At 39.5% G+C, this 17037-nt stretch overlaps 1 protein-coding gene across 1 annotated transcript in view; it reads left to right on the top strand.

Moving 5' to 3' along the window:
• Window positions 1–17037, top strand: part of LOC108044250 (cyclin-dependent kinase 11B) — a 94543-nt gene that overhangs the window by 37692 nt on the left and 39814 nt on the right. The window lies entirely within an intron of this gene.

Genomic DNA, 17037 nt, shown 5'->3' with positions numbered 1-17037 from the left:
ATGGAAGGGCATAATGTAATAAGCCAATGCATGAAAGACAACAATCGCCGAACTATTCAAATATATATATGCTGTATGCACAACAACACGCACACTTTATGTACACTCGCTGCCAGACTGAAAGTGACACAACAAAGTTTTTGGGGCCAGAAGTTGGTAAATGGTAAATGGTAAGTGGCAAACGGTTCGGAGAAATGGAAATTTCTTCATTCGGCATACAAAACAAAACCGTTGGCTGAATATCAGGGCACTTCATTAGCGGTAACTAGAATCATATCGGCTAAAAGAGTTCTCGAACATGGAATGATTGCAAAACATGTTGAGAATTAATTAGTTTGAAAGGGTTTGCACAGAAAACATATTATGGTGAGAACGAAAGTAGGTAATATGTATCCTCACTACGTGTGTATACCATCTCAGATGTGTCCCTTTTGTTTGTCTTTAACAAGGCACTGTAATCAAATAATTCATCTCTTTTACCTAAACCAGACCAAATAGTTGCACAAAATTCAATCACCACCACCTGGTTGTCAAAGTGTATTTAAATCTGCGCACAAAGAATATTGTGGCTGCTCGAAAAAGATTTTGCCACGTTGTTTTGCTGGCTGTCGCAAAACAAAGCAAAACAAGACAATAAACTGGCAAGAGCATAAGTTTTCAGCTTTGGCATGGCACACAGGGGAAGCGGGGTGGAAAACTAGGGGGGGGAGGGGGGTGAGTGTTGGCAGGACAAGCTACAGATAGTCAGACAAACACTGAGATAATCCCGAAATATGCCATCGGCAGTACTTTTCTATTAAAGCTTTATTATATTTTAAACGATGTAAATAAAATGTGGATCAGACATTGGTAAGAAAAAGAGAGGAATGCAAGACTTGGGAAACCTATTAGTTATTTATTTTCCATGACAATAATATTATTGCATTTTTCTAAAACTTTAAGTTTTATTGTTTCAGGGATATATCTCAAAAACCCAACTATATTATAACGCAATTTATATGATGATGATTCCAAAGTAGAATACCACCATACTTCACATGTTAGAGAATAGTTCAAGTCCAGATTATTTAGAATACTTACCAACTACATTATTTTTTGCAAGTGCATCTTGATTTTAGTCCCGTTTTCGTGATTCTCTTGTTCCGTATTTTGCATTTCACTTGACTCAATTTTCCATTTTTCGACTTTAAAGGGAGCGGAGATTGAAGATTTCTGAGTGGCGAACGGCGAAGTGCAGAGTTAAAAGCTTTTGGCCCGCCCACTTGATTTTCCCACTGGAGCTGCCCATTGGATTCTGGGAGGTGGACACCAATATACAACTTCAGGGAGGCCCAGTAATGCTAATGGTGAAGTCAATCAGCGATCGCAATTAGGGAAAAGCAAACAAAATGTTGGCTTCCAAACGATATTTGCGATTGCCAGTTGGAAAACTTTTTCCGCTTCAATGGCAAAACAAAAACTCTCTGTGCCGCTAACAAATAATCTGCAACTGATGGGAGGTGGGAAATATGGGCAATAACATTAGTAAATTTTACACATGTTTGCCCCTGCCATTGTTTTCATACAGATTTCCCCCCCTCGGGAAATAAAGTAGCCGCATTTTAGATGGTGAAGTGGAAAGCTTTCGTTCTGACAGCCTGACTGGCAGTTGACTTTACTTATTTGATGGGGAATTGCACTTTATTTGTATTTATTTGGCCCGGCGACATTTTTATTTTCGCCAGATAGATTTTTGCATCCATCTCTGTCAGGCTCGCTGACATTTGTCAAAGGTCCCCCAAATAACACCGCCATCTAGCCATCCAGCCATCCAGCCTTCTAGCCATCCGGCTATACAGCTGTACAGCTGTACAACCAGCCAGCATTGACAAATGAAGCCGCATTCTGGCATGGAATTTGAAGAGTCACATTCAGATTCGGAGTCTGGATCCGAGGCAGTCACAATGTCGTTGCGTCGAAGTTGCCGCCGTGCAACAAACAAACCGCAAAAACCCATCAAACCATGGGAACCGCAGCTCGTAGACGGCAAGTGGATGCGGCGGTTACCGAAAGTGGGGCGTTTTAGTGGGCGGCAGTGCGAATTGGGAGGAGCAGGTGGCTGCACAGAGAGAAAATCCCGAAAGGTTGCCAAGAGTAATTCAAGAACTTCATTTCGACAGGGTTGTAAGAAAATTTTATTCAGATTTACAGGGTCTTTCCACTTTACTGTGCTGCAAAATCATACACCAAATTTAGGCAAACATTAACGATTGACGAATATATTAGATCGGAAGATTCGATCAATGTTTCAAAGTCAAATTACACTTTTCATGGCGAAGGGAAATTTAAAATTTGTTATTAATTCTTAATGGTCAATATTATGAAAAAAAATTTTTTAATAAAGTTGGAAATTTTTTAGTCGATTTTTAATTATTTTTAATTTTTTTTTTTAAAATTCTCCACATCGGACTGTAAAAGTTTGTCTGAAGTGAGATACCTGGTGCATCTAATTCCATTGATAATGAGATTGGCTTTTTTGCAGCATGTAAAATTTACGGGTATACCACTATATCAAATTCATATAATTTTGCTAGACAATTTCACATTTGACACCCCGAATTCCACTATATTATTTATGTATCACTATGAACGGCATGTCGTGTTAATAAGAAGGTTAAATACTTTGCTGAAACGGGCAAAATGTTAACCATTTCAAAAGTGTATTGGCTTAGTCGCATGTTTTATCATTGCTCGTCACAAAATTTTATAATAGAAATTTTGTATGTTGAAGGTGCGATCGTCTCTTTTTTTTATCTCGTTAAAAGGGGATTTTCGTTTGATAAATTATATACATATGTGCTATACAGTGCACTATTTTGCATTTTCGCATATCAAGTCACCGTTTTATATTAGTTGGGTTTTCTCTGTACGTGGTGGTGCCGCTTTACCTGATTCAAAAGTAACTTAAGTAACTTAAGTAACTTCACTTCAGCAGTCCTTTTGGCGGAGTGAAAGCGAGGTGCTGGGAGAAAGTGTGTGTGAGTGTGTGTGTGCGTGGGTGAAAGTGGGTGTGGTAGTGCGAATGGTGTGATTTGGGGCGCCACAAAACTGGCAGCGATTCATTTGGCAAATTGCACGAGATTCGCGATGTCTTCATTAGATGAGCTCCCAGAGTGGTTAAGTTGCAGATTGTGGGTTTCGCCATTGATTGGTTATCGATTGCACAACTCATAACTACAGCTGCCAACTATGGAAAAGCTTAGACAGCCTAGGAAAAGTGTAACTCTATGGCTAAATTATGCAGTCTGTCGAAATTATTCCAAATCGATTATTTGTAATTTCAGTACATGGGTTTTAAGGCTCAGTTATTCTATGATAAATAAAATATATAATATGTAACATTGTATGAACTATCTACTAAAACATTAACAACTGTTACACTTTTTTTAAACCATAAAAATCCAATTTTTTACACTTTTAGTCAAGTAAAAAAAAAAATATTATTTAGTTTCCAGTCCTCCAACTTTAAGGATTTACATTAAGAACTAAAGCAGTTAATAAATATGCATATGTTAAAAGGATTAATCCCATTTTTTACATTCTTTAGTCAAATAAAATATAATTTTCCAGTTAACCAAAAATATATTATTGATCTCAGCGGCATTACAACCGAATTATGAACTGTATTAAAACAGAAACCATTACTAAAACTTTAAAAAGTAGGTCAGGTGCCAGGTGAAACCTAAATATCTCGAAATAAAAGAATATTTCAACTAAATCTGACACCTTCTTTGCCTTCTTCACTTTCGGTAAACAAAATAATGAAACTATATTTTAAAGTACCTCAGAAACAGTGGCAACCTCTGGGACAGGCTCTCGATTAATTTAATATAAAGTATTAGGTAGTTGAAGCTGCTGAAAAGTTAAACCAAAACCGTCTCAACTTCATAATGCAAAAAACTTTTTGGTGGCAGGTTGGGGGTTCCTTCACAGCCCCCAAGTTCATCGCCATCCTAATCATCGTTATCATCGCAAGGCGATTATCATCCATTGCGAGGGCGGCCTGCATATTTAATCTGCACTCCGAGAAGGCGCAAAACTTTTTTGCACTTTATTAAAACGAAGCCAACAATGGAATGGAGCTCAAGGGGCAGCAGTTGAAACTGAAAATAATTCCTGAAATTGCCAGCCAAACAGATGGTTCGCCCCAAACTGGGCGTGGCACTTTGGCGGAGAACAAACATTTCCCTTTCATTGGTAGTAAATGGCTGCACTGTAAACAAATTTGGAATACTAATCATTTTTGCCGTCTACGTTTAAATCGATTTTTGCGTTTGTAGAAAAGCCTACGATTTTGTTATAGTTTTGGGGCGGAAGAAAATGTGTGCGATTTAAAAATCCGATATAGAAGTTTTAGAAAAGTTTCTCCAAAGGTACATGTTTAAAAATAATGTTGGTATAATTCCAGTATCAGCACAAATTTAGCCCAACACGCGTAAATGAAATATTATCTTATCATAGGACAATTGCTTAATATTTTTTCCGGTGTAGCCCTCAGGCTGCGGAGCTGAGTGGCCTAAACAAGCATTACGCCTGCCCTCAAGTGTTCTACACTTGAAGCCAATTTGTGGCCACCTGTCTGTCCACTCCACTGTCACTCCATCAATCCGTCACTTCATCAATCCAACACTTACCTGCAACTCGACGACTGTGCCAAATGGCGTCAATTTCATTCCGTAATCAAGGGACCCACCTAATTAATTACCCACGCAGGTTTTCCCGTGTGTGCTTGAGTGCTTGTGAGAGAGTTGACGGCAGGATGGGATACCCTGATTATTGCATTCCGTTTCAAAAGTTTGCAGTCCTTGAACTTTGAAGATTTACATTAGGAACTGAAGCCGTTAATTGGATGAAAAATTCATGATAGCTTAATACAATATACATATGTTAAATGGATTGTTCTCGTAGGAATGTCTTTTGAATAGCTTACAAAATGCATTGACTAATCATTCTTTTAAAGTTGCAAATGAAGTGAAACTAAAACATCAATTGACACAAAAATAATAACCATAAAATATACGAAAATGGGTAGCTGAAATATATTTTTTTTTAATTCTAGACGCACTTGAAAGCACTGACACATAATCAAGATTAATCTATGAACTTGTAAACCTAGTAATAATATTTTTCAACTATTGCTGGGCATCAAGAGCTTCGAGTTGTCCTTTCTATGCCCTTGTCCGTTATTTATTGCATCGCTCTAAATTTGCATAGTTCTCCTTGGGTCGCGGAGGGCACAAGTATAAATGGATGACACTAAGTACGGCTAAACTATGCGGCTTACTTGGGCATTAGCTGCTCATTGGGTCATTTGTCGAGTGCCCAAGAAGTCCAAGAGGATTGGCATTAAGAGGCCAGGAATTCCGCAATTCTTGAGCTGGAGTACTAAAATAATAAATGGAAACGAAAATATATGAAATTGAAGCTTGTAATTAAAATGTATAATTTTGGCTGACTTAAAAGGCTTAATATAAGAAACAACTTTGTACATACTTTGTTCTTTAGTTTTTCCGAAACACTAAAATAATAAATAAAGTTGTGAATATCTTTGAATCTCCATGATCTGTGGCTCTTTAAGTCTTATAACATTCCAAGCCATATAATTGAGGTGACCTCATGCTCATTTGGCAATTGATTAGATCCCGGATTCAGTTCAACGCCCCGGCTGTGTATTTATCCACTTATCTGTAGTTTTTGGTTCCACCATTTGTGTGGCTAATGTCGGACATTCGTCAGAACCCCGAATTCAGGGGAAAACTTGCCCAAAACACCAGCGAGCTTATTTATCTATTCGGGTTTTTTTTTAGCCGGACTCCGCTTCATTTGTTGGCCATTTGATGGCGCATCCTCGTTGCTGTTTTGTTATTGTTGGCTGGCTTTATCAGATTACAAAACATTAATTTAATTTACTTTACTTTGCGCAGTGTTGCCCGCGCTGTTGGTGGTGATTTTGGGGCCCAGACACGAAGCGCCGCAAAACGACGCGAAATTTAATTAAGATATAAAGTGAAATAATTTTTTAATGGCATAGAAAACGCACACAAAGGCGGGACCAGGGCGAGCGGGCATTTTGAATTGATTTCCCAGCTGAATTGTAGCCTCACGTCCTGTCGTCCCCGTACCCCCCACGCCCCTCCCCCTCCCCAGGCTTATCCTCTTTTCCAGGGACTTTACAGCTTAATATCATAAGCGCGGACGGAAACGGAAATGGGCAGCGCGAGTGAATCGCGATTACATTGCTCTTTCGCTCTCCTTTTTCCGCAGGTCAGAGTGCCAATTGACGCGCTCGGGGGGGGGCGGGCAAAAAGGGGCGGGGCCATCCGAGTTCATTCCCAACTACAATTAGAACTTGTTCCGTGCTCCGGCAAACCTCGAGTTTCTGCATTTGCGGTCTAACCCAGACACGATGGCCACAACACCCACACAATGGCGAAAGGGGGAAGGGAGGGGAAGGGGAAGGGAAGGGAAGGACAGGGGCAGGTGGAGAGGGGGGCGTGGCCCACACATGCTGGCTTTTAATTAAAATTAAGCAACGCCAGCGGCGGCAGCCAAAAACATGCGAATCTAATGCATTTGTTTATCAGCAGCGATATGATTACACTGGAATCGGGAATTCTTGATAGTAGCTAACAAAAATACTCACATGAGTTGAAAATAAAAACCTCTTAGAGGCTATACACACAACAATTAAAATTAGCATTGAATATAGCATACAAATATTTGTTAAAAATATATATAAATTAGTTTTAAGCCATATTTAAATCAAAAACAATTAGCCTGCTTATTAAAAATGTTTGCAAGAAACTTCCCAAGGGTTCATTTTAGACTATCAAATATTATTTGATATTACAACGCATTACATATCATAGCTGACAATTTGTCCGATTGCCGATTGCGTTACTTGGACAAAAATATAATCACATCCCTCAAAATTAGTGGCAGTTCGCCTTAATTCACTCAATGATTGCATGTTTTCGAAATCATTGAGTGCCACTTGGAAGCGGCACAAAAACAGTTCCTGGAAATATTTTTGATGTATCACTTGCGTTCGCCCCCGGCAATCAGCACAAATCGATTTCGGGATCCTGTTTTTTCCGACTTCCGCTGGAGGAGGGGCAGTAGGCATTGGCATTTGGCAATTGGCCATTTGGCCATTGGGTCCATCGCAATGCCCCAGCTCGTCTTGCGGTGCGGAAAAGTTTTCAACGTAATAGACTGCCTATTAAAACATAATTTTGACAAGGGAATGGTAACCAGGAGCGACAGCATCGAAGGCAACGATGGCGACAACAAAGTGCTTTTGTCATTTTGATAAGTATTTAATTTCACATTATAAAGTAGTGCAAGTTCAGGGCGCAAATTGAAAGCGGATATATCCTGAAACGAAGTGTGTGCGAAGGCAAGAACCTTTTGGTGGCGCAGACAATGCGGCGTATACGCAATGTCATTTCAGCAAAGTTTTTCGTTTAGTTTATGGCTGCTGCAAATATTATTTGATATTCAGGTGCACGGGAAAGGGGAAGGGGAGGGGAGGGGTTGAGTCAGGCTTTGCCCCCAAAGCGCCGTAAAGTTCGTCCTGCCGTGCAGCGTTTCTATATGTAACATATATTTATATATATATAGATGTATATATGTATCCGTGAGAGCTTGTCGCACATATCCGTAACTAATTAGCAACATGACTCACCTGGGAGACCGAACGGCAGTGTCTGTGTGTGCTCAGTTGATAACCCACGAAACGCTTTTGTCTCCGCTGCAAAAATGCTTACTTAACTCAGGGCTGCAGCAAATGAATATGACAGCAGCAGCAAAAGCAGCAAAAGCAGCAACAAGAGCGGCGGCGGCAAAAAACCGCTAATTAGCTGAAAATAAATAATGAGCCGAATGCGGGTGCCAGGAGGTGTGAGTGGGGGGGGGATAATCATGAGGGGGAGGGAGGGGCACAAGCGGAAACGGAAGCGGAGGCGGCAATGGAAGCGGAAACGGGAGCCCCGCTCCTTTTTTGTGTCACCCGAAACATGTTCGGCTTCAGTTTCAGTTGAGAAGTGTGAGTCCTTTCCCTTGCAAACTACAGTAGGTCAAATATGTTCATATGCCCTACAAAAACAGTTGGCCACACAAGAGATACACAGGCAACTGTTCAGGTAATGCTGCTTACCATTTAGGATCTCCATATGTCATGTATGAACAGCCAAAACCAAATTGCCCAGAATTGGTTTTCACTGTCAAGTAATATGCAAGTTTATCTGGCATGGTGACCACTTTTTAAGGTCCTTCATTCAATTTAACAGCAACAGCAGACAAATTGTGTAGGCTCAGTGGTTCCAACTATGTACAACATTTTCAAATGTTGCAAATACAGAAAATATGTCACGGTCACCATAAATAGTTTATAACATGAATTAAACTATGGTATATAGTATAATCTAATAAGTTAGTTTCCCTCATTTTGTACTCTTAAATAATTAATAGCTTTAACAGAAAATCAAATTTGGTAAACTTATAGACTTTCGGATTTTTCTTGGTCTAAAGCCTAACAAATTATTAACCTTACAACTGTATAAATACAAAATTATCAAGAGTTTTTACAGAAATCTATAGTCATTTAGTCATTAGTGTGGTTGCCATAAGCATATATTTATACCCTTGCAGAGGGTATTATAATTTTGGTCAAAAGTGTGCAACGCAGTGAAGGAGACATCTCCGACCCTATAAAGTATATATATTCTTGATCAGGATCACCTCCTGAGTTGATATAGCCATGTCCGTCTGTCCGTCTGTCCGTCTGTCCGTCTGTCCGTCTGTCTGTCCGTCTGTCTGTCCGTCTGTCTGTCCGTCTGTCTGTTTCTACGCGAACTAGTCTCTCAGTTTTAAAGATATCGAATTGAAACTTTGCACACACCCTTCTTTCCTTTGCACGCAGTATATAAGTCGGAACGGCCGGGATCGGCCGACTATATCCTATAGCTGCCATATAACTGATTGATCGGAAATGCCATAACTTTGGTGTTTGTGAAGTTAGGAAGTTGGGATTTTCTATGGGTGTTATATTTGGCCTATCAATCCGAACTACCAAATTTCATAAGGATCGGCCGACTATATCCTATAGCCACCATATAACTGATTGATCGGAAATGCCACAACTTTGGTTTTTGTTAAGTTAGGAAGTTGGGATTTTCTATGGGTTCTATTTTTAACCAATCAATCCAACCTATCAAATTTCATAAGGATCGGCCGACTATATCCTATAGCTGCCATATAACTGAACGATTGGAAATGCCATAACTTTGGTGTTTTTAAAGTTAGGAAGTTGGGATTTTTTATGAGTATTAAGATTGCATCATATGAATAATTTTGGAGAATATAATTTACAGAATATTCTGCAAGGGTATATCAACTTCGGCTCCGCCCGAAGTTAGCTTTTCTTTCTTGTTTTAACTAGCTTCGCAGAAAAACTAAACAAAAGTAATCAACCTAAAGGAAACTTATTCGAGGCAATGGTTTTTGCCATGACATGTTTTTTTGGCTACCGAAAACTCGAGTAAGTACGTACTATATTTGTGCGACTGCCAGTGGGTCTTCAACAATGGCAGCTGACCTTTGACCTTCGATTTCAGATCGAAAATCCCCCGGCTCATTTCTAATGTGGCGCCTGGACTTGCATTCTTCCAATTGAATTTGTTTGCGCTGGTTCGGAATTAGCCCGGCTTATCTGCACGCGCCGAAATGACAGATGCAGAGCAAAAAATACGAATACGGGCCAGTTACAGATACATATACAGATACAGATACAGATGCGGATTCAGATACAGCTGGCAAGTTGGTCGCTCGGCTGCGATGCAGATGTCGGGTGGCTAAAACTTTTATCCGGCGAAAAGTTTCTCTGTTGCTGATTCGGATTCGGATTCAGATTCAGATTCCGCCTCTGTTTCGGCCTTTCCTACGCTTTTTTGCGTCCTTTGTCTACGGCCTTTATTCCACTTATTCTTTTTGGTCTTTTTGTCTTTTTTTGCCGGTTCACTACGTCCGAAAGCATGCAGGGCAGGCCATTTTTATGCAAATCAAATCCGCTTTTAATCTCTTTAAGCAGCGCGATACGTGCCACGGGCCAGAAATATGACACGAAAGCGGAATGGACACGTAATTAAAACCGCACGTTAATGGACTTAGTGGCCCGGGGCCAACACCCCAACACCCCAACACCCCAAAAACCGAATCGCTGCCCCTTTGCCACGCCCACCCATCCCATCCAAATGGGGAATACTGAAGAAACTATTCGAATTCGCCGTTCCGAGATGGGAATCCGTTCGCGGCCTTAATGTGCTAAATGCTGCCCTGCCACGCCCATCGCTGTGGAAAGAGGAGGAGGGGGCGGGCCAATAGCCGTCTAAAACTATTTCAATATAAAATTCATTTCGTTTGCTGCGTCGGAGGCCAGCAAACAAACAGACCACACAGATCGAGTGGAGGAGCTCGGAAAAGGGACTGGAATTGGGAATAGGACAGTGCGAAATGAATGAAAACGAATGAAGCCGAAAAACCGCTCTAAAAGTTTTCTTGTTAAGACCCAAAACTGACGCTTTTAGACTGTCTGCACTGGGGGAAAAAAGGCCTGCCCCGCAGAATAAGTATGCAAATGAATGCTAATGAGTTGCAGAGATTAATTATTTAAGGGAATTTGGTATTTCGGAGTGCCTTGGCAATATATATTCAACCGTTTTTATCTCTCGTCCCATAAATCAATTGAATCAATAATTGGTATCTAAATAAAAATAAAATAACATTAACAAAACAACACTTTTTTGTATCGCCTTATTTAATATCACAGTTATCAATTTTACACGTTAGTTATTCAAAATTGCTAATAACTTTAGTATCTTTCATTTTATAATTCACTGTTATGGAATTGTTAATGAAAATTATGATAAATTGGATATTTGTTTAAAAAAAATGTAGTAAGCTTGTAAGAATATAAATAATGTACTCCAAGTAAAGTTTAAGTCAATCGAACTTTTTTATGTATTTTTTAAATACACCATGGTAAATCTTTATATTTTCCGAGTGTAATTCGGGTGTCTTCTTTGCAGTTTTTCGGCAATTTTCATGCTGGCATGAATTAAAAGAAGCCGCCGAAAACGGACACTTTCCTCGAGAAAGTTCCTCGGGCTGCAAGTGCAATTAGAGCTAAACATAAGTCGAGGCTTCAGTTCGCCTTTGGCCGTGATGTTCCTTGCATATCTCATATTTCCTGTTTGCCGATTGCAAGTTGAGTGGAAAGTTGGGGGAGTGGGCCGAGCTTTTTGCATTTGAATGCAGCTTGTTAGTAAGGTGTCATCAAATTGTCTGAGTTTCTCCGGTGTTGTTCGGTGGAGTGGAAGCACTGCATCTGACTGTTATGTGCTGGGAATTGCTCGATGAGTGGGCTAAGTTTGCTACAGACAAACTCAATACTCACTGGGTATCGCATCTTTAATTTATATTTTTAGCAACATTTTGTGGCATATCGCTCAGTCAGAGATAAGTAGTAAATGAGTTGGCTAGTCGAAAAAGTGTGCGTTTAACAAATGACCTTAGGTCGCTTTAAGTGTTTGGATTTTAGAGATATTTGGGACTGAAACCAAACGCTTTTTCAGACTCCCCATATTTTGTTTCCTTCCCTACAGTTTTGCCGTAATATAAAAGTCATTATATGCACTAGTACCAGAGCCAGGCACTTTTCCTGAGCCCGATGTCTCGGGTCAGGGCATCCGTTCGGTTCGCTTTTCCCTGCTCTGTCCCCCGAAGGACCTTTTCCCAGCTTCGCAGCTGGAAAATTTGTTTCTTATGCTTGGCAGCTACATAAAAATGAAAATTTTATTCGCTCCGTAGGCCGTTCCACCGATCGATGGCAGATATGCCCGTCACACTAAGTATATCAAGTGTAATCAAGTGCATATACATATACTTGTGTATGTACACATACATACACATTCGCTTGTGGGGACATGACTTGGATGTTGGCTACATTTATTTAAATCCCAGTTACAGGCCATTTGTCGTATTAAATAAAACTTACACGGACACATACGAAGTCGGCCGAAATGCGGCCGGAAAAAAGGAACTCGGACGGAGTGGACAGCGGAAAATGGGGAAGACGGCGGAAAAGCGGGGGGAAAAGCGGGAAAGAAGCAGGTCAAAAGCAATGCAAAGACAAAGTGCCAGCCAAATGAAACGTGCAAAGCAAATAAACACATAAAAGTCTAAATTTAATGCTAAAAGCTATTGAAGCATGTTTAAGCACAAAAAAAAAAAGGCGGACAGGACAGGACTGGGAAATTCGGGAAAAGTGGGAGGGGCTGCACGGAAGAGGTAACGACGTGTGCTCAAATGTTCGGATCGAAGGACCCCCAGACTTGACAACAACAAATCGGTCGCTTCTTGATGCTTCTTTTTAGCGTTTCGGGTCCTTTCTGCCCCATCCTTCGTCCTTCGTCCTGCGAGGCTTTGTTTGCACTCTCCGTTTTTCGTATTCCATAGGCGATGTTTTTTATGGTCCTCATGGTGGGCCAACATGCGTCCCGATAAGCAAAATCAAATGTCAGAGTGAGAATGTAAACACTCCTAAATGCTTCTGTGTGTGTGTTTGTGTGCGTGTGTGTGTGTTTGTGTGTGTGTGCGTGTGTTAGCCGCAGTGTGTGACTGATACCAGATATGTAAGCGCCATAAACAACGTGTCTCTCGCACAATTGATATCAAAACTCGGGGGCAAATAGGCATCTGTAGGTGATTTACGCACACACACACACGCAATATATAAAAAAAACACAGCATTTTACCATTCAAATAACAACGAATTTTACTCGATTTTGGTAAACACCAAGAGCCAAAAGAAATATTTTATTTAAATATCAAGCAAGTGGAACACGTAAAGATCCCATATTTGTTTAGTTTAATATTTGTTTGCTATTTTAGGCTGTAAGTGTTATTTGCTTTGCATTTTTTACATTCTTAATCGCATTTTTTAAGCTCAGTGATAGCTAACACTAACACAATTTTGAATTGTTGAATTTCACCAACTACTAATTATTGTTGTAACAATTATTAGTTTAGTCATTTTTAAACAGTAACAGTATTTATAATGAAGTATAATGGAAAACAAAAATGATAATTGTGTTGGCGACTCCAAGTAAACCTATTGGAAAAACATTTGATTGATAAAAAGTATTTACTGCCCATTTAGATCGACTGGCATGGCAAGTGGCTCTGGGCCAAGAGCTCGACCATTTGATTGACACCCCCTGATTGCTCATCAACACCAGCCATAAGCCCCTTTTTGGCCAACAACTGGCTGTTGGTGGAAAAGCAATTCCAACCAATTTTGAACGAATTTGCTTGCATAATGTAAAGTGACCATTTAAATGCCACCAACATACACGCTACACAAAACACATATGCACATATGGACATTCCGGAAATTGGTTTCATTTGGGCCAAAGGTTTGTATTTGTTTGTTGGTCAGCCGGCAGCGAAAGCCAACCCAAACAAAGTGAAGCCCAAATATGGGAAAAAAAGACAATTTGCCAGTGTTTAATGCCCAACGTCAACATCAACAACAAAATATCTAAAAGCAATTGCTGTAGGGCAAAAAAAAAAAACCATCAAAAACGCAATTTTACAAGCAATTAAAACTTGAATTGAAATTGAAATGTTTGCAGTCATTACAAGCGGTGGCAAAAAAGCCAAAGGAAATCCCCCTTGGTTTTGTATAATACTTAAGCTTGTTTAAGCCCACAAAAAATTGCAATTTTTTTGCAACATCTCAATTAGCAATATTAAAATTCGAATCGCGTTACAATAACGCAAATGGTAATCAAAAGAGGACAGCAAAGGTAAATTCAATCAATCTGTGACTAACCATCACATATATCCGCTCTAGGCTCCTAAATGTTTTTCTACGAAATTGATTTTTGAATTAAAATAGTGGCTTAAAAAGTAAATAGCTTTGTATTTTAAGTCTGAATCAATATAATAGTGGTATAGTCTTTTTTCTAGAAAATTGTTTGTATAAAACCATTAAGATAATAATTTTGAAAGTTTTGTATACTAAACAAACATTTTGTGTACTTTCTAATGACTTCTGAAATCAACGGATGCCTTAACATTACTCACATATAAAAATAATAAGAAATATGTTAATATTACTTTGCCTTGCTCATTTTGCGGCTGAATATCTAGCAGCTTTTTGTTTTGTGTATAAAAATGTCATCAGATTAAGCGATTTTCTCCCAGTGCATGTCCAAACGATACCATTTGTGGACATGTGGTTATGTGGTTGGCTCAACGATCCAGTTCCAGCTGTCCGGCTCAAACGCTTTCAATTGGATTCCTCGTTATTGGTCCATGGCAAGTGCTGACAATTATACCCCCACGCACCCGGGTTTCGGATTTTGGGGGCTCCGAGCTTAGGGTTTTTTGGGGGAGGGGGAGTGGACATTTTGGTGGTTCGACACATCCGCTAATCCCCTGGAAATGACCAGCGCCAACTATTAGCGGATGGCAACGGGCGTTGGCCCAGTTAGTTAGCAGGGCTTTGGCTTTTGGCCTTTCTGCCCTTCAGTGGTGTTTCGTGGGGCGAAGGGGGTTCTGCGGATTGGGGGGGGAGGCTCCTCTCTTTCGGATTAATTGCTTTATGAGCTGCAATAAAAGCCACAGCGGCTGTGCGGCCCTCACCCCCCCTCCTCCGATCCCCGATCCCCGGTTGTCGTTGGTCAGTTGGCATTTTGTGAACTGCAATTAGCAGCAAATAAAATAATTTACGATTGTAATGACCAAAAATGCCAGTACACGGGTGTGCAAATGGGAAGTCGGCCAGTTGGCCAAGGGAAGTCGGCCAGAGCAGCCGTTACCAAGTTGTAATAACAACAAATTGCCTACGGAAAAAAGGCAGTTTGGTCACAGAATTCTGCTTGTGATTTTTGGGTGGACTTCCCTCAATATTGTGCTTATTAAGCCACTGATTATTTATGGCCTACACTTAAAGAGAAAGGCTGACTAATAATAGAAATATCGATAAAAATACTAAGTTCTCATTTGGAACACTGTCGTAAACCAAATTTGTTTTTTTATATCTTAAAGTGTAGGACAAAAAAACTCCCCAAAGAAAACCAAATAAAATATGTAAATACTTATTCAAGAAATGAAACCAGAAAGTAGCAGACTTAAGGAAGTCAAAGTTTATATACCCTTGCAGCTGTTACAATAATTAAATATTCTATTATGCGTATATGGTAAAATTCAATGAAGGTATGTCGATTTTTCCTAAGACTAAATATAATATAACAAGAAGAGAAGCAAACTTTGGCAAGCCGAAGTTTATATACCCTTGCAATTATTACAAATCGACTACATTTCGATTTCTAAGCGTATATTACTAAAAACAATAAAGCTATGCCGATTTTTCGCTATAATATAGTCTTCCGATCCGGCTCGTTCCAACATATATATTACCTGAAATTTGAAGTCCATAACTTTACCAAATGTTATCCCATTTCAAAGTAGCATACCTCTAAAGACTCTTAATTTGATTCTCAAAAAATCTGCATCAAAATTTTTCATTTGAGCGTTGGTCCAATTTTTGACCCATTTTCATGTCATTTATTTCCAAGTTTCCGATGTGTTGTTAAAAGGTGGCCCATAACTGGACTTCCGAAGTCCATAACTTTACCAAATTTTATCCGATTTCAAAGTGGCATACCTCTAAAGACTCTTAATTTGATTCTCAAACAAGAGAGAACGCTATAGTCGGGTGCCCCGACTATCAGATACCCGTTACTCAAGTAAAGGGAGTGCGAGGGAGATGGAGATAGAAACTTTGATCACGCATAACTTTTTAACGAATGGTCCGATTTGAAAAATTTCTTCTACATTTCGATAGGTATTGATAAACACAATAAAACTGCATTTTTACTTTTCCGAAATATTTAAATTTTTAAAATCGTATTTAAGCGATTGGGGGCGTTAAAGGGGGCGTGGCACCTTTTTGAAACAAACTTGCGCTGCGTAGGAACTCCTAGAATCTGCATGCAAAATGCCAATCTTCTAGCTTTTATAGTTTCCGAGATCTCAGCGTTCATACGGACAGACAGACAGACAGACAGACGGACAGACAGACATGGCTATATCGACTCGGCTAGTGACCCTGATCAAGAATATATATACTTTATAGGGTCGGAAACGCTTCCTTCTAGCTGTTACATACTTTTGCACGAATACAATATACCCTTTTACTCTACGAGTAACGGGTATAAAAATCTGCATCAAAATTTTTCATTTTAGCGTTGGTGCAATTTTTGACCCATTTTCATGTCATTTATTTCCAAGTTTCCGATGTGTTGTTAAAAGGTGGCCCATAACTGGACTTCCGAAGTCCATAACTTTACCAAATTTTATCCGATTTCAAAGTGGCATACCTCTAAAGACTCTTAATTTGATTCTCAAAATATCTGCATCAAAATTTTTCATTTTAGCGTTGGTGCAATTTTTGACACATTTTCATGTCATTTATTTCCAAGTTTTCGATGTGTTGTTAAAAGGTGGCCCATAACTGGACTTCCGAAGTCCATAACTTTACCAAATTTTATCCGATTTCAAAGTGGCATACCTCTAAAGACTCTTAATTTGATTCTCAAAAAATCTGCATCAAAATTTTTCATTTTAGCGTTGGTGCAATTTTTGACCCATTTTCTTGTCATTTATTTCCAAGTTTCCGATGTGTTGTTAAAAGGTGGCCCATAACTGGACTTCCGAAGTCCATTACTTTACCAAATTTTATCCGGTTTCAAAGTAGCATACCTCTATGGACTCGTAATTCGATTCTCAAAAAATCTGCATCAAAATTTTTCATTTTAGCGTTGGTGCAATTTTTGACCCATTTTCATGTCATTTATTTCCAAGTTTCCGATGTGTTGTTAAAAGGTGGCCCATAACTGGACTTCCGAAGTCCATAACTTTACCAAATTT

Source organism: Drosophila rhopaloa, unplaced genomic scaffold (assembly GCF_018152115.1).
Source record: "Drosophila rhopaloa isolate 14029-0021.01 unplaced genomic scaffold, ASM1815211v1 contig_3, whole genome shotgun sequence".
NCBI classification, from domain to species: domain Eukaryota; kingdom Metazoa; phylum Arthropoda; class Insecta; order Diptera; family Drosophilidae; genus Drosophila; species Drosophila rhopaloa.
This window is presented reverse-complemented; position numbering and strand designations above follow the sequence as displayed.